At 34.7% G+C, this 26,858-nt stretch overlaps 1 long non-coding RNA gene across 2 annotated transcripts in view; it reads left to right on the top strand.

Annotated features, from left to right (window-relative positions):
* Positions 1-26,858, top strand: part of LOC141421662 (uncharacterized) — a 111,647-nt gene that overhangs the window by 66,508 nt on the left and 18,281 nt on the right. Inside the window, exon 4 of one of the 2 annotated variants that reach the window (XR_012446327.1) lies at positions 6,852-13,522. The exons of the other annotated variant lie outside the window; for it this stretch is intronic. This is a non-coding gene — a long non-coding RNA (uncharacterized lncRNA). Of the gene's footprint in view, positions 1-6,851; positions 13,523-26,858 lie in introns of those variants that run through there. 2 annotated transcript variants of the gene reach the window in all.

Raw genomic sequence — 26,858 nt, 5'->3', positions numbered from 1 at the left:
TGGAGAGCAAATCATAACAAAAATGCCAATTGAGGAGGAAAAATCTTATAACTGTTAATTTCTCTATTGGGACTAGTTAATGCATTTAGAAAATCTGCTCATGATCCACCTTTAAAAATAACTTCGTAGTTAAAAAATAATAACTTCATGTGAGTTATACTTATCCTAGGTATCTAGAACTTTTTCCTTCATAATATAGGACAGATTTTTTTGTCCATAACAAAGAATAAATGGGAAAATTTATAGAGAAATTGCTAGCATTAATAATCCACAGAACAGAAAAAGTTGGAATTTAGTGGCTTTTCCCCCCTTAGCTAAACAATGGCATAAGTTCTTTCTTTGTGAGTCTGAACCATAGGAAATCCAAGACACTATCTCCAAGCTAAGTTTAAGTAAATGTTTAAAAGAAGTTAAAGAAGATAAAACTTACTCCCAATACTTTGAAGTTTAAGGCTTTTGGGCAGAATTTTAATTCACCAGTTCATTTCTTTCTTAATGTAGTTGGTAGGAATGTGGATTCTGGTGTTAAGACCTCCGAGTATAAATCTTGTTTTATCACTTTTGAGCATATGCCATGAGGAAGTTATGCAACTTCTCTGACCAATTTTTGTCATCTATAAAGGGCACATAACAAAATTGACCTCAAAGATTGCTGTAAGAATTAAATTGGTTATCCTTGCTTAAAAATCCTTAAACAATAATCACTTAATAACTGCCATATGGTATATTGGGATTGTTATAACTAGCTATTTGTTAAAATATTTTTCTCATACCCTCTGCTAGACAATGGGACTAAAATGTGGATGTCATGATTCCCCCATCAGTTCCTAACCTTTTTGGAGTTCAGTGTAGACAAGTGGTTCTTAAGCAAGATCCCATGATGGGCACCAGGGAAGGAAGAAAATTTTTCTTCTAATTCTATGCAAAAGTTTAGATTCAAATTTTTTTCTGAGAAGAGAATTTCCAGCATCATCAAGTTAGCTTGAGAGCAATGATGCCAAAAACACAAAAAAAAATTGGGCTACAAAGTTGATTATGACAGATTAGAGCAGCCCTCCATGCCTCCTACCATATCCAGAGTGAAGGGGCAGCTGGGCAGTCACAAACACTAGGAAAACTGGGTACTCTTTAGAGTCAAAGTACTCATTTGCTACAAAATAATTTCATTTCTTCATTTGCTTAAGAAAATCCTCATCATATTTCTTTACCAGGTGCACATTCACAAACACACCCATATCTATGCCAATGAAAGAGGATTTGACACTAAAAAAATTCAGAAAAATACTTTCAATTTCATAAGAAATGTTTTTTATGAATCTTCTACAGTGTCATTTTAATGCTTTCTCTTCTCTGTACATGATCAAATGATTTGGTGTAGTCTTCCTGCCATGTTGTATGTTCCTGAAAGGAAAGAATGGAGTACCCACATCCTCTAAGCCTCAGCATCTAGCACAGGACCTGTAAATAGAAAATGGTCAATTAGGTGCTTGATTCTTAACTGAACTGTAAACTATACCAAAAGTATACCAGTACAGATGTGCACTTCTTATGAAAGAATCAAGATTAAATTTATGAAATATTTTGCTTTCCATGTTGCTATAACCAAACCCACTGGGGCAGACTTAGTTTAAAAGGACTTGTTAGCAGTTAATGATTTTGATCAGTTGTTAAAAGTTTTGTGTTGCATTTGACTATATACGGTGAGAGTGAATGTAAAGGCAGAAGGTTGTGCCAGTGTGTCACAGAAAAGAGAATAGCCTTCAAACCATGTGAGAAGGGAGGGACAGGCATGAGTGAGAAGGGAGGAATTGCCATTTGAGGAGTCATTGCTGTCCTCGGTTGTCTGTCTCTGAGAGAAGAGTTGGCAACTCACAGGTTCTGGTCTGTGTGTGATGCTGGGCTTCTAGTGAAGCATTTATTCATGGGGCTGATTGATATGGTATTTTATATTATCTACTACCAAAGCAGAGCCAGTATCATGGAGCATTTCCTGGTAACTTCACAGTGGTCACCACCTGCCCTATTGCTTCCACTTCCCATGGGAGTCTTTAAATGTCCCAGCTCAATACTTTTATTTTGTTTTAGAAAAACTTATTTTTCTTTACAAATGCTACACAGAGGCAGAGATAGTAAATAAACAACTGAGATAACTTACAACCCTGACTGGGGTTGAGGTTAATGGGTGGTCCCTGTGAAATGCTTTGTACCTGTGCAGGTGTCAACTGCCAGGACTCTGACTGAGGGACACTTGCAACTGCACCTGAACACACATTAGAATTGACAGGCAAAACTGTGCGATTTAAAAGGTCTGAACTGTTTGGAACTAGTATTGTTTTTGTTTCTTTCCACCATAAAGACGATAATATGGCATTTGGAAATTTCCCAGAGTGGTCTGGCATTTTCATTGTTACTTCCTTGATTTGTATCTCTGCTATCACTTGCCTGGTTTAAGCCTCAGGCTCTAAATTGGTCTGAGTAATTGCATCCTGAGCAACTGCGATATCTTTACACTCTCCTCCATAACTCCACTGGCAAATGTCCAGATATACTACTTTCAGTTCTCTTCAGTCAATCTGTCCTTAGGGATTATATGCACATTGTTTTCTTCCTTTGAAATATTTTTCTTCTTCCCTTTTCTCTCTAGCCTACAATCTACCCTTGTGTACTTCCTTTCATCTAGATATGAATTCATCATTAAGTTCTTACTTCTCCAGGAAGCTATCTCCAAAACATTCCATCAAAGCCCGGTAAAGGCTTGGTTGCCCTCCTAGGTGTTCTATTGGTACCATGAACCATTCTGAACATAGCCTTGGTGTCCCTACATTCTAATTGCATAACAGACGACAGACTCATGAGACAATGAGTGTGGTTCTTGCTAATTAATATATACTAAATCTAGTAAGGTCTCAATAATTATCCTATGAATGGATAAATGAATAGGAAATAGGGACTGTGTTAAGGTTTAAGTTGTTCACTATAATTGTCTTTAGCAGCCTTTGTAATCATAGTCTAAACTCACATAACTCCTAAAGGCAGATTTTTGTTGATGTATTACTTTTTTTCCAAAGGGTAACTGAGGAGAAAAACCTTAAATTACATCAAAATGCTTCTGAAAGATCTTATAAACTATTTTCTGCAGTTATAATAAGAGGGCAGTAACTTCAAAAGGCTCTTTAAATAGGGTATTATGATATTCCAGTTATACTGGCTGAACTGAAATAATTCTTAGTAATGTCTCCTTTTGTTTTACAGTTTTCCTGATTTATTCAACAAATTATATGGTAATTCCATCTCTAAATACTTCAGGAACCATGGATAGAGAAAAAAGAATCATACACAAATTTAGAGGATTTTCTGCATACTTGAACATCCATCATGAAAAGAGTGTCAATGACATATCCCAATCCCAGTTTAAGCCAACAATAAAATTTAAATATACTCAGAGCTTTGTACAATCATGAGAAAAGATAAGAGGAAACTCATTTTGTTGAGTTTCTTAAGAAATTAGTCTCAGTCTCTATCTGTTGCTCTAAGATAAACATTTATGAATTCTTTTTGTTGGGGAAGTAAGATTACTTTTAAATTAACAGATAGACTGATGTTTCCCAGAGTTATTTTCAAAAGCCTAGAAACTAGCCAGAGTTATTTTAGATTCACCTTTTTGTTTCTCATTCTTTCTTTTGATTGTAGTTGGTTGTTAATTTAAAAAATAAATTGATACAAGGCAATAAATACATAACAACTGAACTCTTTCTTTAATAATGTCCATAATGATTTATATATGAAAACAATTCCAAGAATGCCACATCTCTTCCCAAGGCTGTTTGAATTCAGTAAACAGTAGATTTATAGAAGGATTTATTTAAGTCAAGAACCAAAGCATTACATATTTGGAAACCAGAAAGAACTGATTTCTATAGCCTGTTGACTTTTCTGTGTCCATTTCAAGAATCTTTAATTGAGATATATTTGCTTATTTGTCTTTATGACATGGCAAAAAAGTTCTATGTTTTGAAGCTTTTTCCCTCCCATAGAGGAAGTTAATGATACAATGGATGCCTCCTGCTAAGTTTAAATATACTCGAGTTTTGCACATTTCTTCAAGGGGGAATGAAAGATTCTTCTTTATCTTGCTTTAATTGTACTGTAATCATGAAATTGGTATCTAGATCTGGACGTGTGAGGCCACAAACTTCCTGAGGACATCTCTTATCTCTTCTCCCATTTCCCCTTCTGTTTCTGTCTGCAAACAAGTTCATCCTCAAGTTCTTTGCTGCTTCTCTGTGAACCTGGTTTGTGTTGCACGACTACGCCTCTCCAAATTGTGCCACATTGGAAGAGCAATGGGTGTCAGCTCTGATTCTATTGATTCTCTGAAGTGCAATCCATAGGCTCTCCTGTGATTGTCACAGCATTAGCATTTCTGGTCTTCAGCCTCACTTCTGAGAACATTTTTTCCTTACTGCACCTAACAAAGTAACAATCTTAGCTTCCGTGTTATTTCTGTGTGGTTATGGCTGCATTAACCAAGCTGAATAGACCAGGGCCAATCAGATTCTCTCTCCTTGAATTTGGAATCAGGACACTATTGGCACTAGAGACTAAAGTTGTTTAGGTCAAAGCTTGTACACTATCTCCTGCACTTCCTGGTTACATCCATTATCGAGCAAAGACTCCATGGCCTCAGAATGGAGAATGGTTTTGATTTCTGTTTTCTATATGCTGGCTAGAATTTATTATAAGATCTATCTGCTCCTCCTGCCTTGCCTCCTTTGGATGTTACCATATCATAATTTCTGTTCATTATACCTAATATTTTTGAGATGTGGGCAGCCAAAACTCATATTGGTTCATCCTTGTATTTGTGGACAGAGCCAAGTTTGTGGACAAGGTTATTTGTTGTTGATTACCATTTGCACTGTCATCATCACCATTACTCCTTCCCAAGGTTATCAATGAAACAAAACTATTTCTGCAAAAGGCAGGGGACTTGAATCTTATTGCCAAGTGATCCAGAGAGATTTTGGTGATAACTAGTTGATAGTGAAGTCCTCTGGTTATAACTGAAAAAAAAAAAGAGACAACCAAATTTCACGAAAAGAGTGGGGCACAGTTACAGTGGGACAAAAGATGAACATGAATAAATTTATACTTTTCTCTGGGGCTGGCCTGGAGTTAGCTTGGGAAAGAGGCAATTTTGTAAAGTAAAGGTAACCAAAATGAAGGTTTAGAACAACCATGGACATGCTAACAGTCCATCCTATTTCTGCCTTTTAGTCATGTGATAATGCAGAGGTGAATTTAATATCTTACATATAAATTCATAGGTAGGGAATCAGAACCATCTAATAATTACAGATAGTCATTTCTGAATAGTTTTCAGCTTGGTTGTTCTGGAGTTTCTACTAAGGAATCTGCTAGATGGACATATTTCTTACTTTCAGGGAAAATAAAATGAGAAGATTTAAAATGTTCCCCAACTACTTCTAGAAAAAGACCTCTTTATGCTCTAGCCTCATAATTAAAGTTTTGACCTAGGAAAATCTCTTCTATTAAAATTTATCATAATCTCAAAGAAATCTTTAAAAGACAAATATTTCTTCCCATAGGGTTAAAAAAATAGACTTCCAATAATTGTTATGTGCTCCTGCAAAATCCCAGCACTGAGAAAGGTCTTAGAGACAAAGAAGACTAAACGCTTTCACCTTTGCAACAGAGGAATTTAGGAAACCTAGATATAGAATTTCATTATTGTTTAGCATCATTTTTAACATATTCTTTACCTATGAAAAAAAAATCTAAGCTAATGCATGAGGGTACCAGTGTTGACATACTATTTCTAAGAAACAAGTAAGGCATCTTTTGTAGCGATTTGATGACTGTGCTTTTAACAGAGGTAGAAATTTAAAATACAATATGTATTTGACTATTCTCAAAAGATAAACTGAAAGTAAAAATTCTATTTTCTGTTTCTCTTAAAAATTAGAATGAGTAAGTGACCAAGAGGAAAGTCAAGTAATAAAGAGATCTTTGTGTTGTAAGATAATGTTTGATATGCTGTAGTTTCCATTATGTCATATATCCTGTAGAAGCCATCAGCCTGATTTGCTTTTGTCCATATCTAATATGAATTAAAATTTTAACTGAATACTCTGTTTGCAAAATCATCTTATGGCACTACTTTTAACAGCGTCTATCACAAAATACATTTGAACTGTTTTGCAAACAAACTTTCTTCCAATTAATAATTAAACAGAGGAACAGCTTGCAGTATATGCTTGGAACTAATTTTACTATATATAGTGAGAAATGACAAGCACATATGAAGATGTGACTGAAGCTTGGTAACATTTAAATATTCAGCTTTTCCTCTGTTACCTTGACTAGAGCAAAGTTGGTTCCCAAGGTAAAAACTAAGTGGTCTGTCGGCATATGGTCTAACCTCCATTTGAGTGCTAAAAGCTGGATACTGTTTTTGTGAAACAGATGTTGTTGAGTGCAGCAATGCACAACTGACTCTAGCTAACAGCTGGGAATCCTTCGTGACCCATATAGCGAGAAATAAACATGGTCCTATGCTTGGCAAAAGTGTAAGGAAGCAAATTTCCATTTGTTAAGAGCTTATCAAAATGAAGAATAAATGTTTTTAGCCATAAACTGATTTTATTCACCAGAGTAATCTTTCCAGCAGCTTATGTGATGGCCTCATAATATTACAGGCACCCTTTGCCAGATGAAGGCTGCCATTGCACTGACGTATAGTACAGATGGAAAATAAACATCTGCCTCAATCAGGAGATAAGACCAAGGACAAGGTTGACGAATATTGTCTGGCATGACTCTCTTTGCAGGGAAGCACATAAATGCTACAGGACCAAAACCACTGGCATCGTCTGGTGTTGTCCTTATGTGGTTACTGACCATGAAGAGAGATGATTAGTCGGCACTCTCCAAGGAGAAGGGCTACAGATGCTCAGGATGCTATGATTCCAACTCTAACCACATCATGCAAGTTACTGAGTGATTCCATTTTATTTTATTTTTTTCATGGTTCTGCATTTATTATTCTCATTTTCCTTTCTTGTTGAATGTAACAAATTAGGGGAGAAGGAAAAAAGAAGAGGAGCTGATTTGGAAAAAATAAAAATATTTCTTTTCACACTCATAGGAAAATGTCAACAAAGGCAAGTCCAAGTTCAAATGATCTCCTTCAGAAGGGGACTAAACCCCGACATTTAAATTGGGAAGCTCTATATTTTGCCATGTGGTCCAACTTCACCTTTGGCAACAACTGAGTGGAATAATGTAGGCTTTGTGAGAAAGACACACAGGCTCACATACAGTACACATACTGCAGTCCTACCACTATGTTCCTTTTGTCCTCACTGCAACAAAATGATTCATGTGGCACAAATAATATGACAGATGTAGCTTTAAAAAATCAGCTTTGTTGCAAGTATCATGGAGTTTAGATGCCATTGAATTCCCTTTCACTAACTCAAACCCTGTTCTGCACCTGGGCTCGATATTGGAGAAGAAGGTAAAGAAAAGGGAAAAAGTGTCACACTAAATACACAGGATTTACTGTACTGTAAACAGGAGAGCCCAAATATGTTATGAGGAGAAGAATATTTTCTTCCCTTTTGTTAGAAAACAATGTAAGTATTCTGGTTTTATTAGAGTTTTATTTCTAAATGTGACATGATAGAAAATTCTATGTATAGATTTTTGATTATTTCTTTCCCTTGAATGATAGAGAAAAGGAAAAAGGCTTGCTTAGATTCTTAGATTCTAATAATCTAGTTGAAATAATTATGATCATAACATTTTTTTCCTTTGGAGTTTAGAAAGACTTGAATTGTCAGACTTCACCACTAATAAAAGCAACTTGTGTTTACTATCAACTCATGAGACCTTAGCTCTTTAGATGTACTAACACATTTGTTCTTCATAAAAGTCCTGACCCAGACCAGTTACTATTATCTCCATTTTCTTTTCTTTTTCTTCCTTCCTTCCTGTGTTTTTTTCTGAGTCAAGGTCTTGCTGAGTAGCCCATGCTGGCTTTGATCTCACCATCCTCCTGTCTCAGCCTCCCAAGTGCTGGGATTACAGGTATGTACCACCATGCCTGGTTCCATTGTCTCCATTTTACAGAGGAGGATATTAAAGCACAGAGAGGCTAGGTAATTTGTCTAAAAGCACACAAACAGTAGAGGTAGAACTAGCATTTGAGCTGAGGAAAGTGGCTCAAGATTATATGCTCTTGACCGTGAGGTTATGAGTAGTCTAAGAAATTAAAGCTTGCTTGATACCAAATATCAATGTATTGTTTTGGGTTACCTCATTAATATAAACTGTTTTGTTATGGTACTCAAAAAGATATTTCATTTAATTATTTTTTACTACATTAAATTTTATTTATTCACAAAAACAATTTATGGCCATTATAAAGTCAAATAATATAATATAGAGATTTATATAAAATTAATAGATAGCCTCATCTCCTTTCAAATTAACCCTTCTAAAATGACAAATATTATCAGATATGTACTTCTCTCTCTTTTTCTTGTTAAAATTTCAGTTGTATATATTTATAGGATACAAAGTGATGTTACAATATATGTATCCAATATGGGATGATTAAATCAAGCTAATTGAACATACCTGTTACCTCAAATGCTTACCATTTTGTGGTGAGAGGGATTGATTGGTTTTTGTACTTCTGAGTGTGGCTTATTTCATGTAGCATAATGACCTTCAGGTCCATCCATGCTGTCACAAATAACAAGACTTCCTTCTCTTTTAAAGCTGAACAGTATTCCATAATGTATACTATTTCATAGGGATTTTTCCTGTGCTAATAATTTCTCTCTTTTTGGTTCTTTATTCTTAATCCCCCAAAGGGATCATGCTTTACACACTTTTCTGCAGTTTAACAACACATATTCCATAGTGTGTGTGTGGGGGGGGGGTGTAATGCATTTAAGAGGTCCTCTAATGATTGTCATTTAGTCACTTATTTTTTAATACATTAATTTGAAGTTCTTCCTTAATTCAACTAATGCTGCAATCAATAGACTTAGCTTATACTTATATCCCCATGTATTTCTGGTATGTGCATATGTGTATCTGACATATATCTGTATAAAAGATTCCTAGAAATGGCAGTAGTATGTATATTTTTTTAATTAGGTAAGTTTTAAATTTTTACAAGTACAGAAAAATTTCACCTATAGGTATAACACTTTTTATAGTGATGTTTTCAGCTATTGCTTTAGCCAAATTTATTGAGATGTAATTTATGTAAGTAAAATGTACCTTTAGCACATGCAGTTATCAGTTTTGATGAATGCAAACACAATTTTGTGGCCATAATCACAGTCAAGATATATAGAATGTTTCCAACAATCCAAATCTTCCCTCTTGTCCCTCTGTGGTGAACCTACTGCCTTCCCTAGATATCAGCCTCTACAGCGTTGCCATGTCAAGAATATCATAAAATGGAGTCCAGCAATGAGTAGCCTTTGTTTATTTTATTTTATTTTTTATTATTGTTGTTCTGGGGGTACCTTGTAATATTTACAAAAGTTCTTACACTATATCATAGTTGAATTCACCACCTCTATTATTCAATAGCCTTTAGATTTAGCATTATACATTTGGAATTCATCCAGTTTGTTGCTCTTATCAGTAATTAATTTTTATTTGCTGAATATTATGCAACTGTATGGTTGTATCGGTTTATCCACTCATCAGCTGAAGGATATTTGGGTCATCACCAGATTTAGTGTTCATTAACAAAACTGCTATATTTGCCTAAAGGTTTTTAAATAAACATAAGTGTTCATTTCTCTGCGGGTAAATACATAGGAAGAAATTGCATGATCACATGGTAAGCCCATTTTTAACTTCATGAAAAACTGTCGAAACTGTATTTCAAAGTGGTTCTACCATTTTTTCCCAACATCAATGTGTGAGAGTACTAGTTGTTCCTTAATGTTACTAGCACTTGGTATTACCAATTGTTGCTGGCTTAAAAAAATTTTTAGTCATTCTAATAGATGTATATTATCTCATTGTGACTTTAATATGAATTTTCCTATTGACTAATGATTTTGAACATCTTTTCAATGTTTATTTTTTGCCATCAGTATCTTTTCTTTAGTAATGTATCTGTTAAAGTCTTTTGTTATTTTTAATGGGTATTTTTTTTCTTCTTTTTGGTGTTTGCACATTTTTATATATTTTGAACACTAGTTCTTAGGTAATGTGATTTGTAAATATGCTCATCTAGTTGGTGTGGAGTCTTTTCAGTCTTTCAATGAATTGAAGTTGTTAATTGTGACAATGTCAAACCTATCAACTTCTCTTTTTCTAGATTATAATTTTGGTTAATTTAAAAACTACTTGTCTAAACCAAAGGGTTTTTCTATGATTTTTTTGAACTTAGTTTAGTTGAGTTGAAGTGTTATTTAGATAAGTCAAAGTTTTACAGTTAGGACTGTGACCCATTTTAGTAAATTTTTTGTTTATGGTATAAGATAGTCTTCTTTATGCATCTATTTAGATAAATAGCTATAAACATGGTCAATTACATTAATTAACTTTTAATGGTAAGCCAGCCTTTTCATTCCTGAATTAAACTACACTTGGTCATGACATATTATTCTTCTTGTATAGATTTGGTTTAACAATATTATATCAGGAATTTTTGCATCAATATTTACAAAGAATATTGGTCCATGGTTATTATTGTTTTTTGTCAATAACATTTTTATCTGATTTTAATATTAAGATAATGTGGTTTCATAAAATGGGTTGGTAAGTATTCTTGCCTACTTGGTTTTCTGGAAAAGTGTACATAATATTAGCATTATTTCTTCTTTGAATATTTCATAGAATTTGCTAGTGACGGAAGTTATCTAGGTACAATGCTTTTTTGTAGAAAAATTTGTGTTTTCTCTTTTTACCTTTATTGATTTCTTCTATGATCTTTATTGTTTGTTAATTTTAACTGCTTTGGGCTTAGTTTATTTTTCTGGTTTCTCAAGGTACACCAAGTAATAATTTCTTAAATTTTGATGTAATTTTAAAGGAGCTCATATATGTTGTTCAGCATAAAATTTAATTAAACTATGTGGTACACATAAGAGATAGTGGTCAGTGTGTAATTAGGCAAAGGCATGGGGCAAAATGAATCACCATCTTATTATCAGGTTACAACTCCATCTAATGCTAGTTTATATCTGATTACATCCATATTCCACATTGGTCTTGAGAACGGGCTTAAGACCTAAAGTAATAAAATCATAGAGAAGGGAAGGGAATAGATGAGGTAAAAAATAATATTAGTGTGTAAAAGCTGAAAGGAGCAGTAAAACTGGCTAGTTCAAGCCTTTGTTTTATTAATGGGAAAATTGAGATCAAAAGAAATTAATTAACTCAGCCATCATAATTTAGTTAACAAGGGCAGTGTTGAGCCTCCTAGAAACCTAATGTACTAACTAAAATCTCAGCCTTTTGGATGCTGAGATTAATCCTAAAAATTAACATTTGTTTATATATTTATTGTCAAATATGTAGAAATATTACATTTTCACCATTAGTTTGCATCATTTAAATCACTATATATCACTTAAATATATTGCACTAATTTGGATACTCTAAGCCAAGTAATAGATGAAATGCTTTTTTTGAGAACTTTGCCTACCCTGCCCCCCAAAAAAAGAAAGAAAAAGAAAAGAATAGTGCTGTAATTTTTCAAGAGCAGAACAACAGACTTCAGAGAGCATTTCTACCTCCAATAGAACTGGTTTACTGGTGATGACATGGGGTTGAGCCTGTAAACTACTTCCCCTGATAGAATATTCCACCTAGCCCTCCTATTGAGCTTCATTCTTTCATATTTAACTTATTCAAAGAGAAGTCTGGATCATTATTTTGACTTCTGTGATCCATTCACATATGTACGCATGTATTCTCTACCACTTCATCAGAATTTCCCTAACCAAAGAAGGCAGTTCTAAATAGTAAATCCAGTGAACATCAGCATCCTTTTACCAGGCCTATGGCTAGCCAGGTGTTGGTGGGCAGAGGAGCAATCTCTCTAGTCCTGGTTTAGGTTCCATCATAGCCATATATATCCCCTAGGCAAGTATACCTAAGGCTCAAGGTTGGGACTTTCCCAGGATCCTACTCCTCCTTCAGTTCTTGGGCTCTCTAATGATTTGGGTCTAAGATACTTTCCTACCATTCCCCCATGCAGTGCTTTTTTCTCTGTTCCCTTTCCCTAGCTTTCATGGGTCTTCAAATGTGTCCTCGTTAGGACATTTGATACCACTTGACATGTGCTCTTCCTCTAGTGACTGAAGGAAGTGTGTGTGTGTGTGTGTGTGTGTGTGTGTGTGTGTGTGTGTGTGGCAGAGAAAGGACTGAAGAATCAGGGCAGACTTTGGGCCTTTTCCACAGCAGCTTCTGTTCCCTTCCCTTGAGTTCCATAAGAAATGCCTTCTTTAGTTTCTGACCTTATTTGCAATTTTGTCCTTTGAGTAATTGGTGAGAAAAGAGCCAGCCAGTAGATTTGTCCTTTCCTTGTGTCTTTGGCCTCTATGTGTTCCATACTCTCAGAATAGCCTACACTCAACTTTCAGCATTTTGTTAAAATTTTTCACTTAATTCTTGTCAGCTTGTATGACCCTTGGTGTTTTCCTAGGTAGGCAAGTCTTACACCCTAGTTTTTGGAAGGACTCATCTTTTCTTAAACTTTGAACTAGTTTGGGATCCAATGACCTGAGCTCTTTAATATGTTCAAAGAAAAAGAGTTATTGGACTTTTTCTTGTTTTTTATACTACTATCTGCCTCAGCCTGTTTTGTATTATAGTAACAGAATACCAGAGACTGGGCAATTTATAGAGAAAGCAAATTTATTTTTCACACTTCTGGAAGCTGGAAGCCGAAGATCAAGGGGTCTGCATCTGGTGATGGGGAGGGGAGAAACAGGAGGTCAAACCTGAGCCCTGAAGCTCTTCCATAATTGGCATTAACTTATCCATAGGAAGGAAGTCATATGGTCTAATCACTTTTCTAAAGTTCCACTTCTGAACATGGAAGATTAAGTTGCCAATACATGTTCTTTAAGCAGATAATTTCAAATCTTAACATTGCCTTTTCTTCATTTCTAATTCTTAAAAGTTTGAGTGATACTCTTTTCATCTCTCTATACTCTAAGAGGAGGCTTCATTTTAAAAAGATATTTTTGATGAGTATAGAATTTGAGGTTATGGTCCTTCACATATCAAAGATATTGATCCATTGTTTTCAGACATGCATATTATCTGGTGTAAATTCTGCTGTCATTCTTTCTTTTGATTTTTGAAAATAATATGTGGCCCACCCACCACTTCCCTACCTCTGATGATTGCAAGATATTTTTCATTATCACTCTTTTTCTGTAATTAGATTATAATGTATTTTATGTAGTTTCTTCATCTTTATTTTGCCTAAACTTTTTTGAATTTTAGAATGTGCAAGTTTAGAATTCTCACCAAATTTAATTTTTTTCTATAATTGCAATTATTTCTTCATTTTTTCTTGTACTCCTTCTTTAAGGCTCTAATCATATTAATAACTGAGAATTTTCTAAAGTTCTCTGATGTTCATTTTTATTGTTACTATTCATTTTTTCAGTGTGGTTTGTCTCCGAGAATAATTTTAAATAGTTTCTGTTGCTGTGTTTTATAATTTAGTAATAGTTTTTCTTCACTATCTGGTCTTAATTTCAGTCAGGGAATTTTAAATTTCATATTGTTGTGTTTTTCAGTCTGGAAGATTCTTTCATATGTTCCATTTCTGGGGGCTGGGGACATAGCTCACATGGTAAAGTGCCTGCCTATCAAGGTCAAGCCCCTGAGTTCAAACCCCACCCAGTACTACATAAATCTATATATATTTCTCTTTCCAATATGTTCATGATTTCTCTACTTTTATAAATATAGAGAATATGTTCTAGTAGTAGATTTAATGCTATTTGATAGTGATAAATAGTGTTTGAAAATTCTTTCCACCTGCCATTTCTGTCTATTTATATTGTTTCATATATCTCCTTATTTGGAATTATCTTATGGATACTATATATTGTGAATTTCATAATTTATATTTCTTTAAATATTATTGCTTCATTCTAAGACACAGTGAAGTTCCTTAGAAATAGCATTTTTAGGCCCATTTATCATACAATCTAAAATTTTAACATGTCCTTTACAGAACATATTCACTGCCCCACTATAGAGGCAATATCCATTTAGACTCTACATGGAGGTTTTCACACTGTGAATGAATGAAACACTGATTTTTCTCAACCCTATATCAAATGCAGATGTAATTGTATTTATCTCCTTTCTTTCTGTGGTCTTCCCAAGGTCTCTGGTACTTTATTCCCACCATGTAAGTGCAGATCCACCCTTAGTCAAACACTCAAGAGAAACCCATGGCAGATCTCTGGGGCATCTCTGTACAGTTCCTTTCTTTGAGGTAGCATTCTGTTATTTTTCCACCGCAAATTCTGAGTACCTTGACCTTTCTGAACTCCCAACTTTACCTCAGCCAGGCCTCTGGGCTCTGATTAGGTTCATCCTGACATTGAGGTCTGGAAAGTTTCTATGGCACATCAGCTCAGGAAACTGTAGGTCTCACCCTATTTATTTCTCTTCCTCAGTGTTCACTGCTTTAGATTTTCTGCTGGAAAATGCCTAAATATTATGTTTCATATACTGTGTCTATCTTTGAAGTTAGGAGACAAGTTTCTTCCCTGATAGTGCGTTATGGCTACCCAGAGTCTGTTACATGTTATACTGTAGTTCACAAACTTGGTTTAATACAAACATCTGCCCTCTCTACCTCATTTGGTTTCTGAGCTGCTAGGGGTTGCTAGAGGAAATTGCATAGATGTGAGCAATGGTGACACTATATTTTTATGGTCCTCGGTTTCAGCTGCCTTCTCAGCTCCACTTCCCATTACAGCTATTTCGAATGTTTGCCAACCACTTCAAGTCCCTAATTCCAACTCTAGAATCTTTCTCTAAGCAAATTAACCTTTTTAATATGCTCCAGAGGAGATTAAGGACATCTGAATGGAAATTCCTCAAATCTCTACTCAATATGCCTAAAAACATATCTCTTTACAATTCCTTCCCCTGTACTCCTTAAAAATCTCATGTCCTTCTTTCTGTGATCTTGATCATAGATTGCTTCCTTTCTACATTGTACATGGCATATACATATGCATATTTTTTAGTTTTTGAGACAGGGTTTTGTTATATAGCCCAGGCTGGCCTCAAACTTTTGATTCTCCTCAGTGGTAGGTTTATGGTTTTGTGTCACCATACCTGACCTTCTTTTACTATAGTTTGATTGTCATTATATGACTATTATTTTGTCTGATATTATGTTTGTTTCAAAAGATTAGAATGTTCTGAAACAGTAAGTGCCATTCTCCATATGCATAAAAATTAATAGGTTAATTTTAAAGTCAGGTATTGCTCTTTTACTGCTTCATGAAGTACTCTCCCACAGGACATCCTCCATAACCTTGAATGTGACTGATAGAAGCCACCATGCAGACAACTTTTGTTCATTGACTAACCAGATTCTTGATGCTAAACTCAGCCAAGAGTTTTATCCCAAATGTTCCATTAACTCCCTCCCTTTTGCAGAGTAAAAGCCCAAATTCTAAAATGGTTTACTACACCTTGCATAGCCTGGTCCTTCACCATCTCTCTCCAATTACTCCTTACCAACACACACTCTTGCCTTCTTCATTGTGCCCTAGCCTTAGCCTTTGGATATACCTTGTAAACGAACCACCTTCAGCATACGTTACCATGTTGTTCCCTCAGTTTGGAACCCTCTTTCCCAAGTGTTTACATGACTTGTTTCCTTGCTTCCTTTAGGTGTCTCCTCAAAATCCACTTTACCAGGCCTTCCTTAGCTGCTTTACACAAAGTAGTGATACAATTATTCTACTCTGGCACTCACTGCCAGTTTTTTACTTCATAACCTTGACACCACCCAATATAATTTATGTTTATTGTTTATTGATTGTCCCACTAGACTACAGCCTCCATGAAGAGAAGGATGTTTGCACTTTTGGTTTGTTTTGCACCACAGGGACCATGAACAGTAACTCCCATCAAGTAATTGCTGAGTAAATGCTTTGAGTCCATTTTTAGGTTACATCCTATGGTTTTCTAGAGCATACACCCTTGTGTGGTAAAGTCTAAACTTGTTCTCAACTGGAAAAGTTCCTCTCTGCAAATCTAGGAATCCTTGTTTTCAACCCTGGCCATAAGCTTTCTTTACTACTTTCTTGAAGTAATTTTATTTTTAGATTTCCCTAACATAGACCTTGGTGATGCAATTCTCCATCCCATCACATCTAGATTCCAGATCCAGGACAACAGTAGTTGATTTCTTCCTTCCCTTTTTGTGTAATTGATGATCTAAGATATAGCCACCTTTGTTTACTAGGAAATCAAGCCCTTAACTGGATTGCAAAAAGCTCCATATTGCCTAAGAGAAACATTAAAGGTAACCCTTCAAATAAAAGTAGATTCTTTCAATTAAAGAAGACCCTTATTATTTGCTACATATGTACACATAAAAATTTCTAATTTATATATATTGGATTGTAATTTATTTACTTTTCCTCACTCAATCTGATTTGTTTACTTACCAAGCTATTATTGATATTTTCTCAAGTTAGTACATGAAGAGCTCAATATTTGCATACCTTCATTTTATTTTAAACTCTCCCATTGATTTCCATTTATGGTTCTTTTAACACCACTGCAGGGAACATCCTTGTACACACGCTTTAAACTGTTATTTCCTTGAAAAAAGTATTAAAAGTAGAATCTCTTGACCAAAATGTGTGAACATTTAAAATTTAGTTTTGTTGCCAAATTATCTCCAGGAAACTGTTCCAGTTTATACCCACACCAATAATGCAAACCATTTCATAGTTTTCCATTTCTCATTGTCCTTATGCATGTTTTTGTTTATTCTTTTTGACATAATAGAGATTGTTTAATTTTATATTTTTCTTAGATTAATAGTAAAGTTGAGCATATTTCTTTTTGAAAAATATTTTATTATCATACATTAATGATATAAAAGAGTGGGTTTATTATATTTCTCATTTATATTATCCATTATCCAATTCATCTCCTGAACTCCAGACACAAAAATGCTACACAGTCTATGTGTTTAGCCCAAAAGAAGCTGAGAGAACACTTGTAAAACTGAATTGTCTTCTCTCCACTGTACTTGATTCAGATTTCTAAAAAACAGTACAAAAAGTTTTAATCATAGCTATTTGATTTTAGATTGGTTCCTTTCTACTATATCAGTATTTCTCAACTGTGAGGCTAAGGAGATATAAGGATCCACATTCTCTCAGATCCTTGAGGAGAGTCATACCTCTAGATTAAAACTCACTTCTTAGTGTTTTACCCTTATAATTAATATGGTAGCAGAATAACAAGGTGGAAAACTAAAGTCCTAAGCCTTTTAGTCTTTGAGGGCAGAGACTGAGTGTTAAAGCTTGACACTTGGTTGAATGATAGGAGAAAGAAATCAACATTTGTCATGAATAATCTTAATTCTAAATCATAGGAAACTAATTTTTTCTGGGAAATTTGAAATTTTTATACTAAATTTGGGTTATTATAGGGCAAAAATGTTGAAATCTAAAAATATGGTCATAATTTCTATTAATTTATATAATTTTACTTTGTCAAAGAATCAAATTTATTGGCATGCTTAACTTATAGATATGTCAGCTTTATTGTTTGACATGCAAAAATATGTCATGTTTTTGACCCTAGTGCTTCTGCTTCCTCTTTAACACTGTTGATTCTTTTATTGAATGCCCTAAAAGGTTCTGCCAGTTTTAAACCCAGGAGGCTGTACCCCATCTGTTTAACTGGAAACTATCTAATCCAAACAGACACTTCTTTTCTTAGGAGGTATTTCCAGTGCTCTGTGAAACCAAAACTTTCATTCTGTGCTGCACAGATATCTCTTGATTTGACAACATGTTGAACACATTGGGGTAAATGCCCAGATGCCCTTGCCATCATGGAAGTTGGCTAAATTCTGGCCAAATACCAACAATAGAGTTCTGGAAAACAGCAAGTCACTCACAAAGTACCCACTATCTGGGAATCTAATTTTGTGAAAATTCACATCGTGTACATTCACTTTGAAGTTAAAGAAATCTTACAAGTTTTGATCAGATACAATCCAACTTATAGTATAAAAATAATCCATACTTGCCCCAGAACCCTAGAATTAAGAATTAAGAATGAGGAATGGGATGTGACTCAGTCGTAGAATGCTTACCTGGTCATGTGTGAGGCCCTGTGTTCTAGCTCCAGCATCATAAAAAAAAAAAAGAAGAAACCTATACATTAATGTAGAACTGACTTGATTTTTGAAAATTTCAGTTACATTGCAAAAATTCTCCTTTCTATATGAAACTTTCTAGGGAACTTCAATTTTAGGTACTTACTATCTACTAATATGTAAAGAGTATCAAATATTATCTGCTTCTCTTGGGAGTTAAGATTATTAAATTAAAATTTCCTGCATTTTCTGCATTTTCTTCCTTCCTATGTAGAACCTAGGATATCTCTGGTTTGTGATATTGCTATATTATTTCTCTATATTATGTGTCAAGTTTTACTCTGGCTAAAAGTAACCATTTTGGTTCCTTTAAAGTCTGTCACTACTCAATTCCTTAGTTTTTTATTTATAACTGGAGGAAAAAGAGAATAGTGTTTAGTCATTACTTGTTTCACAAAAAGATACTACTTTATGTTGTTTGGAAATATTTATTCTTATCCATTTTAATTGTTTCTCAACATTACATTAATCCTCCCTTTGCCAGGGAACAATTGGTTTGGTTTGTATAAATGGGGAAAAAAAGGCTTCCAAAATAATTTCTTATTCTCCTTTCCCCACTGTTCATTTTTAATACATTTGGTATCATTTCTATTCTTTTATAGTTTTCATTTTATGCAGTAATATCAGCTTTGGTATCTTACTGTTTGTTTCAGGCAATACCTCATTGAATGCTTTACCTAAATGCTGTCACCTTCAAAATTATTTTAAAATTTTTTAATGTTTTAATTTTTACTTTTCTGTACCAATTTTCCTTTTTCAACATACTTATTATTTCTCTATGGTCTATAGTTTGTGTTTTTAACCATTGAATGGTACACATTGATTCCTTGGAGACAATGCAGGAAAGTTTTCATCTACCAAAAACTTCGCTTTAATAAATTATTCTATTTAAATCTGTGACTTTCAAGTTCTTATTGCTTTTTAAAATTTGATTTGCTGTGACTCAAAAGTCATTATAGTTTAGATAAATGACCATCAGGAACCCCCAAATTTATGGAAGAGATCAGAAGGATTTGTGAATGTTAAATGAAGAGAGGTGCAATATTCACCGAAACATAACACCTGAGGATTTCTGAATAGAGACATAGTAGGTGGAGCAAAAAAGAGTAATTTATATAGATCAGCCTCCAGCTCCCCATACATAAACACACTGTACCATGAAAAGTTTGCTATGCTATCATATAGGCTTTCAAACCTTTGTGTCTACCATGAGTTATGCCTAAAACTCCAAGTGTCTCTTGCTTTAGTATTTTTGTATTGTCTAACTGCTACAGTTTAGGTCAGGAATATCTCCCAAAAGTTCATGTATTTAAAGCTTCTTCCCCAGAGTAGTGCAGTTGGGAGGTGGTAGAACCTTTTAAAAGGTGGGGCCTAGTGGGAGGTCTTCTAGTCATTGAAGCTGTACCTTGAAAGTAACAGTGAGATCCTAGTCTGTTCCTCTCTTTTCATGTCCCAGCCATGAGGTGAATGATTTTGCTCCATCACCTGTTTGCACTATATGTCCCTTCCCCATCAGATGCATAAAAGCAATGGGTTTACCTGATCATAGACTGAAACCTCCAAAACTGTGAGCCAAAACAAGACTTTTTTTTTTATGGTGGATATTCATTACAGGTAATGGAAAACTGATTAACACACCAACCCTCATGGTCCCATTAATTTAAAAAATATAATTATTTGTCAACTGTGGTAGCTTTTACCAGTGATGAGATTTAATTGTTAGATGGCAAATAACCTACATAATGAAGGAATTGGAAAGAATTAACATAAGGATGCTGACAGTCTATTTCACTCCCCACCCCAACCTTTTCTCTATCACACATATAAACACACAGTCAATAAAAATCAATCTATTTCCAAACAACTGATTTATTCATCTACTTACTATCTTTTCAACAATGGGGCACCTCTATGTGACAGCACTGTTTATATGCTGGGCACATAGTGATAAATACAAATTAGAGTAGAGGATTTGTATGCATCCAAATATTTCCTTAAATTTTAAAAAATGTTCATCAACATGATTTATAATATTTCATCTTATCCATTCTTAGATAAAAAACTAAAATGAGCAATATCAGAATAGGAATCTTGCCTGGAAAGCAAACCTAAATTTGCTAGTTTAATAAAAAGTAACTGAAATATAATTGCATATTAAAAATGAACGAAAGAATATAGCATAGTTTTTGATACATAGAGAACAGGCAGTAAGCATATTTTTCCATTATTATTATTGCTATTAATGTAAACTCTATTTTAAAAACTCAAACCTTTGGAAACTATATTTGGTTACTCATTAATTAAGGAGTAATTTTTTCTTCCTCCTAAGATGTTTTAAAATCTTAATAGTTAAGAAAATTAAGACTTACCAAATTTAATGCCTACTTATTGTACTAAAATAGTCTTATGTGGGTGTAAGAGTTTTGAAAGATTTAGAACTGCATAACATAGTTTGAGGCAGCTGACATCTTGACTAGCTCTATTTCAGAGGTTTGGATGAGATTTTAATTCACAAGAAAAGATGCAAGATGAATATTCTAATTTTGTGAACCCCTAAACCCTACATCTTCCTTAAATCATTTTTTCTGTATTTAAACAATTTTCATCATAAAAGAAAATGGCCCTATGCGAACATGCCAACCCTTGGAACTCTTTAATGTGCTTTCATAAAAACCAGTATTATTCTTAGGGTACATTTCACTCTTAGGGTTCCTTTAACATTATAAAATTATATATTGGTACAATTACTACATTAAGATCTGATGTCCAAATGAGACTACAAACTCAGGGCAAGAACCAGGTCTACCTTTTGATCTCTGTTGATATCCAAGTCTAGTACAATGCATGGCATCTAGGACATTTTCTATAAATATTTGTTGAATGACTGAAATTTATAGATCTTACTTCTTGTATTATGCATTAGACAGATACTGAGGACAAACAACCAATTCTAAAATCTAAGGATTTCTTTGGGTGCCTCTCTTTGATCAACTTCCATTCATTTCTATCATCAGTCAATTTAATCATTCATTCAACATCATATCTTTGGTGCCTACATTGTATCATACATCATTTTATCAGTTGGGGAGAATCAGTGAACAAAAGGCAGATGCTTACCGTTGTGTAACTTAAATTCTGTAGACAGCTAAATTTTTGTGAATTAATACTCTAAAACACCAAGATGCAGCAATACTTATAAGGTCTAACAGTATTTTAATTATCTTAGTTTTACTAAGGGTTCTTACCCAAAGTAAAAATTGATGTCTTCCTAATCATTCATATCTAACACTACCACTCTTCTCTGGGGATCCCCCACCCCAGAGAACCAGGGTAGGTAGATCCAGCCCCCACATTTTACCCATTGCTGGACTTACGGTTTGGAAAACAAGCCTCTAGAATAAGTTTTTTGTTGTAGCTGTTGTTTTTGGGTTTTTTCCTGCAGACTTGCTCAGTACTTTTTCAGACTTGGGTTCTGTTTTGTTTACTCTATGGTATCTTCACTCTGTACCTCAGGCTACTGGCAGGAATAAGCATCACTTAAAAAGTAATTTAGAAATAAGTATACTTCCCCTAGGGTGCAAATAAAAGGAAAAGTTGTGGCAAATAGCTAATGTAAGCAAAAGGTGCCTTGGGGGAACCCTAAGAGTCACTTCTTTCAAATGAGCAATAACTTCTGGTGCTATTGGTCCTGAGGCAACAGCCGTCAACATTGTTTAAAAAAGCTCCCTCATGGTGTTCTCATTAATTAACTGCACTGTTTGTTGATTCTAGATTGATTCAGTTTGTTCTCTGGAGAGTGTTTGTGGAAATTCAGTAATGCCTTGATGCAGAATTTCATCTTCAGGCCCTAAATTCCCAGGGTGATGGTTTACTGGGACATATAGAAGATGAAGTGAAAAAGAGAATTTGTTGGATAAAAATGATAATCAAAATATTTTAAATTCAGATGTAATTTTTGAAGATTTTCCCCACAGAGCTAAAAAATTACCTGAAGCAAAGTTTGACTGACAGGCAGGCTTAGTAAACACAACAAGACAAACGGCATGCAAAGCAGATAGGGAAGTATTTGTTGCTAATTACCTGAGAAAGCGTTTTAATTAAGTTGTTTGCCAATTAATGCCTCATTTTTAACATTCCATAAATATTTAAACATGTTTCATAAACTTTCCCTCTTATGGAAACATTTGCAAATGTTATTATGGAGTTTCTTTGGGAATCTCGCAAGAGAAAATGGTACAATTTAGAAGACTCTACTTGCCATTTTCATAAGTAAATTGTCTTTTTTCCATCTTGGTAGCTATTATACTTTAAAATATTCTATCTGCATAAACTTTTTTTTCATGTTATCCCATGAAGAGTGAATAAATATAGGACACATATTGTTTTGATGCTGTCGTAGAAATTGGAAGTATTCTGGAGCATATGTCCAAATTCAATTTTTTACTCAAATGCAAGAAAATGATTCCAGGTAATTCCCTTAAAATTAACAAATAGCAATTATTAGTATTTCAATCATTTTCAACTTAAAACCTCTAAAATGTTGTATCCTCAATTAAAGTGAAACAAAAGACAATACACCCAAGAAAAGCAGGCAGTATTCACTCTAACAAGTTTGGACTTAATTTGTAATGTAGCTATCTTAAACTCAACCATATATATCAAACAGCCCCTGTCATTCCCTGTCTACTCTTCCATTGGAATGATCATGCTTATGTTTATTGCCTATTTTAAATGGTTTTCATGAAACTAGGAATGAGAGTAGATTCTGGTTAGAATTTGGCCAGAGCACTAAAGACACTCATTCCTTAACCAGCAAATGGCATTTTCCCGCTAATATATTGACCACATCATAAATCACCAAGAGGAAAGCTCTGGCCAACCTGAAATGGGAACAGTTTGCTAACTTATTGAGTAATACGTTAGGAAGGAAGGATCCCCCAACATTGGTATCATTTAGTCAATGGAAATCAGAGGGGAGGGAAAAGAGTTTCAAGGGAGTTTTTCTGATAATGAAATGTTTGAACCTTCAGAGGCTATAGAAATAAGTAGGGTTGGTTGAGGGAGGTAAGTAAGAGGCATTAAGAAACAGCCAAAGGGAAATCCATATTAGTACAGATTCAGAGTCTGTAGCACCCATAAGAAGGGTGTCCCATGAACAAATTGCTGTCCCAGCATGAGGAAAGCCACATTGTATATGTTCCAAGGAGGAGAGATGAGCAGTGATAACAAAAAGACTATGTTACTATGGGAACTTGGTTCTTCTGTGACAGGTAGCTCTGTGACTATGTAAGTCTCTCTTTTTCTGTCCAGAAAGAAATTAAAAGGAAATAAAATTGTGAGCCCAATCTCATAGAGTAGGTTATAACTTTCAGGTGAAAACTACCAATTGTGCCTTTTAGCTTTGAAGGAGAATGTGTGGTGGGGGGAGCAAGGAGTTAGGGATCTACTCTACCACTGTCTTTACTCTCCCAAAATTTCCCTGTCCATTGTTAGTGCTGATAGAAATGGGTTCATGTGGCTGTCGATATACTTTGTTCTCACCTGAAATGAGCTAAGTGACATTATGTCCTATCTTCAGTCTATTTAGTTTTTTAAAATATTTTAAGTACTTCAGTTATCTTTGGCTTATGGTTTAACTAGAGTTTAACTTAGAAATCAAATTTCAAATTTTCTTGACACTATGGTGTAAAAAAAATAGAAACAAGAAAGAAAAAGAAAAGCCACATATGATAGTTAATTTTAAGTGTCAATTTGCTTGGGCCTGTAAGATGAGATATCTAGATATCTATCTAGGTAAACACTATTTTTGGATCTACTTGTAGGGATGTTTCAGTGGACTGGGTAAAGTATATACTACCCTCTCATGTGGGTAGGCACCTTCCAATCCACTGTGGGCCTTAGCAGAACAAAAAGGAAAACAAAAAGGAGAAAGAAGATTGACTTCACATTCTGCTTGACTGCTTGAACTGTGGCTTCGATCTTCTTCTGTTTCTCAGACCTTTCAGACCTAGACAAGATTCTACACCACTGGCTCTCAGTCCTTCAACTACACAATCTGTTTTGCTGACAGACTACGGAACTACTCACCCTTCATAATCACATTTCTATGTATATAATATTAATATGATTATTAGAGTAGACCCTTGATTTCCATGGGTGTCTGGTTCCAGTGTGGCCACCGTGGAGGAAACCCCACACATACTCATGATGCATGCAGTGCAGTGCAGATGCGCAATTCATTTTTCCCATAATGCTGTTCAACTTCCACTAAAGACAGGCCACCTTTCAACAAATCTCAAATTTTCATTTGTTCACTTCAATTAAGCAATTCACTTTTGCCTTGATTTTTGGGAGGCATATTTTCAAAAAATTAAAGGCAGGGAAACACTCAGCTATCATTGAATGATCTAAACACAACTGACAATAATGCACAACTGAGAGCATCTCCACATCAACTGAACTGTGTAATGTACGTGGGGTAATTTAAATTTTCTCTTTTTGATATTTCTTTTGATTTTTAAATTTATGATTATTTTTGGTCAAAATTGCATGTATTAAATCCATGAATAAGGCTGGTTTCCTGTATATGAGTTTCCCTTTCCGCATACTGAGTACTTTGAACTAAAGGACAATGAAAAGCTTCAGAAACAGTCTCAGAATCAAAGGCTTTCTGATCTTCTTTTGACCTTTTGTCTCTTGCCCCTCCCTCTCCCCCAAAGTGAGTCATTAAAAGCCATAATTCTTCTCCAAGATCAGTCATAGAAACTAGAACCCCTGTTCCCAAAGCAAGCCATAAAGGCTAAAAATACTACTGTAACTTTCCCCCACCTTTCTGTGTAAGAACTTACCTTAAAGAAGTTCTGACCTACCTTCTCAGAAGGATCCTTTGCCACACCTGGAATTAACACCAACAGAGAGACCCGGAAGAATCCAAGCAGATAGCCCTGACTGGGTTTTCCCATATCTTCTTATCCAACCACATTTTTACATGACTGTCCATTCTTCATGAAATCTAAGCATTAAAAACAGAGTTTTCCCTGGGTCTTTGTGTGGTTGTTCTAAAGGCTCTTGTGTCATGTGAGACTTTGATTAAATAAACTAAATTTGTTATATTTTCCTCTTGTTAACTTGCCTTTTGCTATAGGAGTGTTGTACTTGATCTTTATGAAGGAATAGCAAGGGAACACACCTGTTGATTTGGATATTATCAATTCATCAATTTCCTTTTGATCAGTATTTGCCTGTTATATCTTACTTGGTCCCTTTACTTCCAATTCCATGTATTAATTTATAGTTTATGCATAGCTTAACAATTTATAGCTGTATTTAGGTTTTTATATTTCAGCTTTTCAGGTATTTATTCATATCTTCATTTTTCAGTTTTCTATTATGCATGTTTTTCCTTTGCTTCCTTTTCTCCTGCCTTTTATTAGAATTTGTGGAATGTCTATCACATAGCTTCCTCCTTTTTGAAAGTCATACATTGCTCTTTCATTCTCTTAATACTAAGTTACCTTTAAATTTTACCATTTATATCAAAAAGTCAATCAACATTTCTATTCTCCTTTAAAGTAATTATCCTATACCTGTGTTCTGATATTGTTTCAGAATTGTTTTTGATCTTCATGGATTTTAACACACCTCCACCCTACCCTCAAACCAACCATTCTCCTTATCATTTCCCAGGTGTCCAGTGGTTTCTTGCCCCTGATTCACAGACCAGGGATCTTTTGTGACTTCTGAAGGGAGGAAACTCAGATTCACCTCTACTTTGCTTCTAAAACATCTTAGCATACTGTTTTCACAGCACTCATTTCCTTTATTTTCCTGCATGTCTATGCCATCTTCCAGGAGTTTTATTAATTGCGGAATACCCAGGTTTATGTAAGTGGCACAAAGCGAATGTTCAAGCAATAGTAATGAAGCAAATGAATGGGAAAGTCATGAGTGAATGAGTTCCAGGTGGAATACAGGCACTAGGACAAGGACACGACTACTTCTCACATATCCATGTGCTAAGAGATGTGTATTACCTTGCCATTTTTCATCACAAATATGCACCAATCTCCCATATAATTTATTATAATGACTGTAATTCCCTGCCCTAGTGTGCACCTAGTAATGAGATTTGACAAATAGCTGGAAGGTGCTCACTTAGAAACACCTCTGCACCACCATGTTCCTTAAGATTCCAAGTTTTTAATTTTATTGCCTAATGAAAGTTTCCCTTTCATGTGCAGATGTTCCTAGTTTGGGTCTTCAGTCAAGCTTTCCTGTTTTTTTTAGGGTGATAAGAGAAAAGGAGAGGGAATAAACATAAATGAAATACTCCACATGCTAGTGTGGTCCCAACATGCTAGTGTTTTAAGCAACTAAATTTGTTACAGCAGCAATA

This window comes from Castor canadensis, chromosome 3 (assembly GCF_047511655.1).
Source record: "Castor canadensis chromosome 3, mCasCan1.hap1v2, whole genome shotgun sequence".
Taxonomy (NCBI): Eukaryota; Metazoa; Chordata; class Mammalia; order Rodentia; family Castoridae; genus Castor; species Castor canadensis.
Note: the sequence above shows the minus strand (reverse complement) of the source record. Positions and strands in the feature narration are given on the sequence as shown.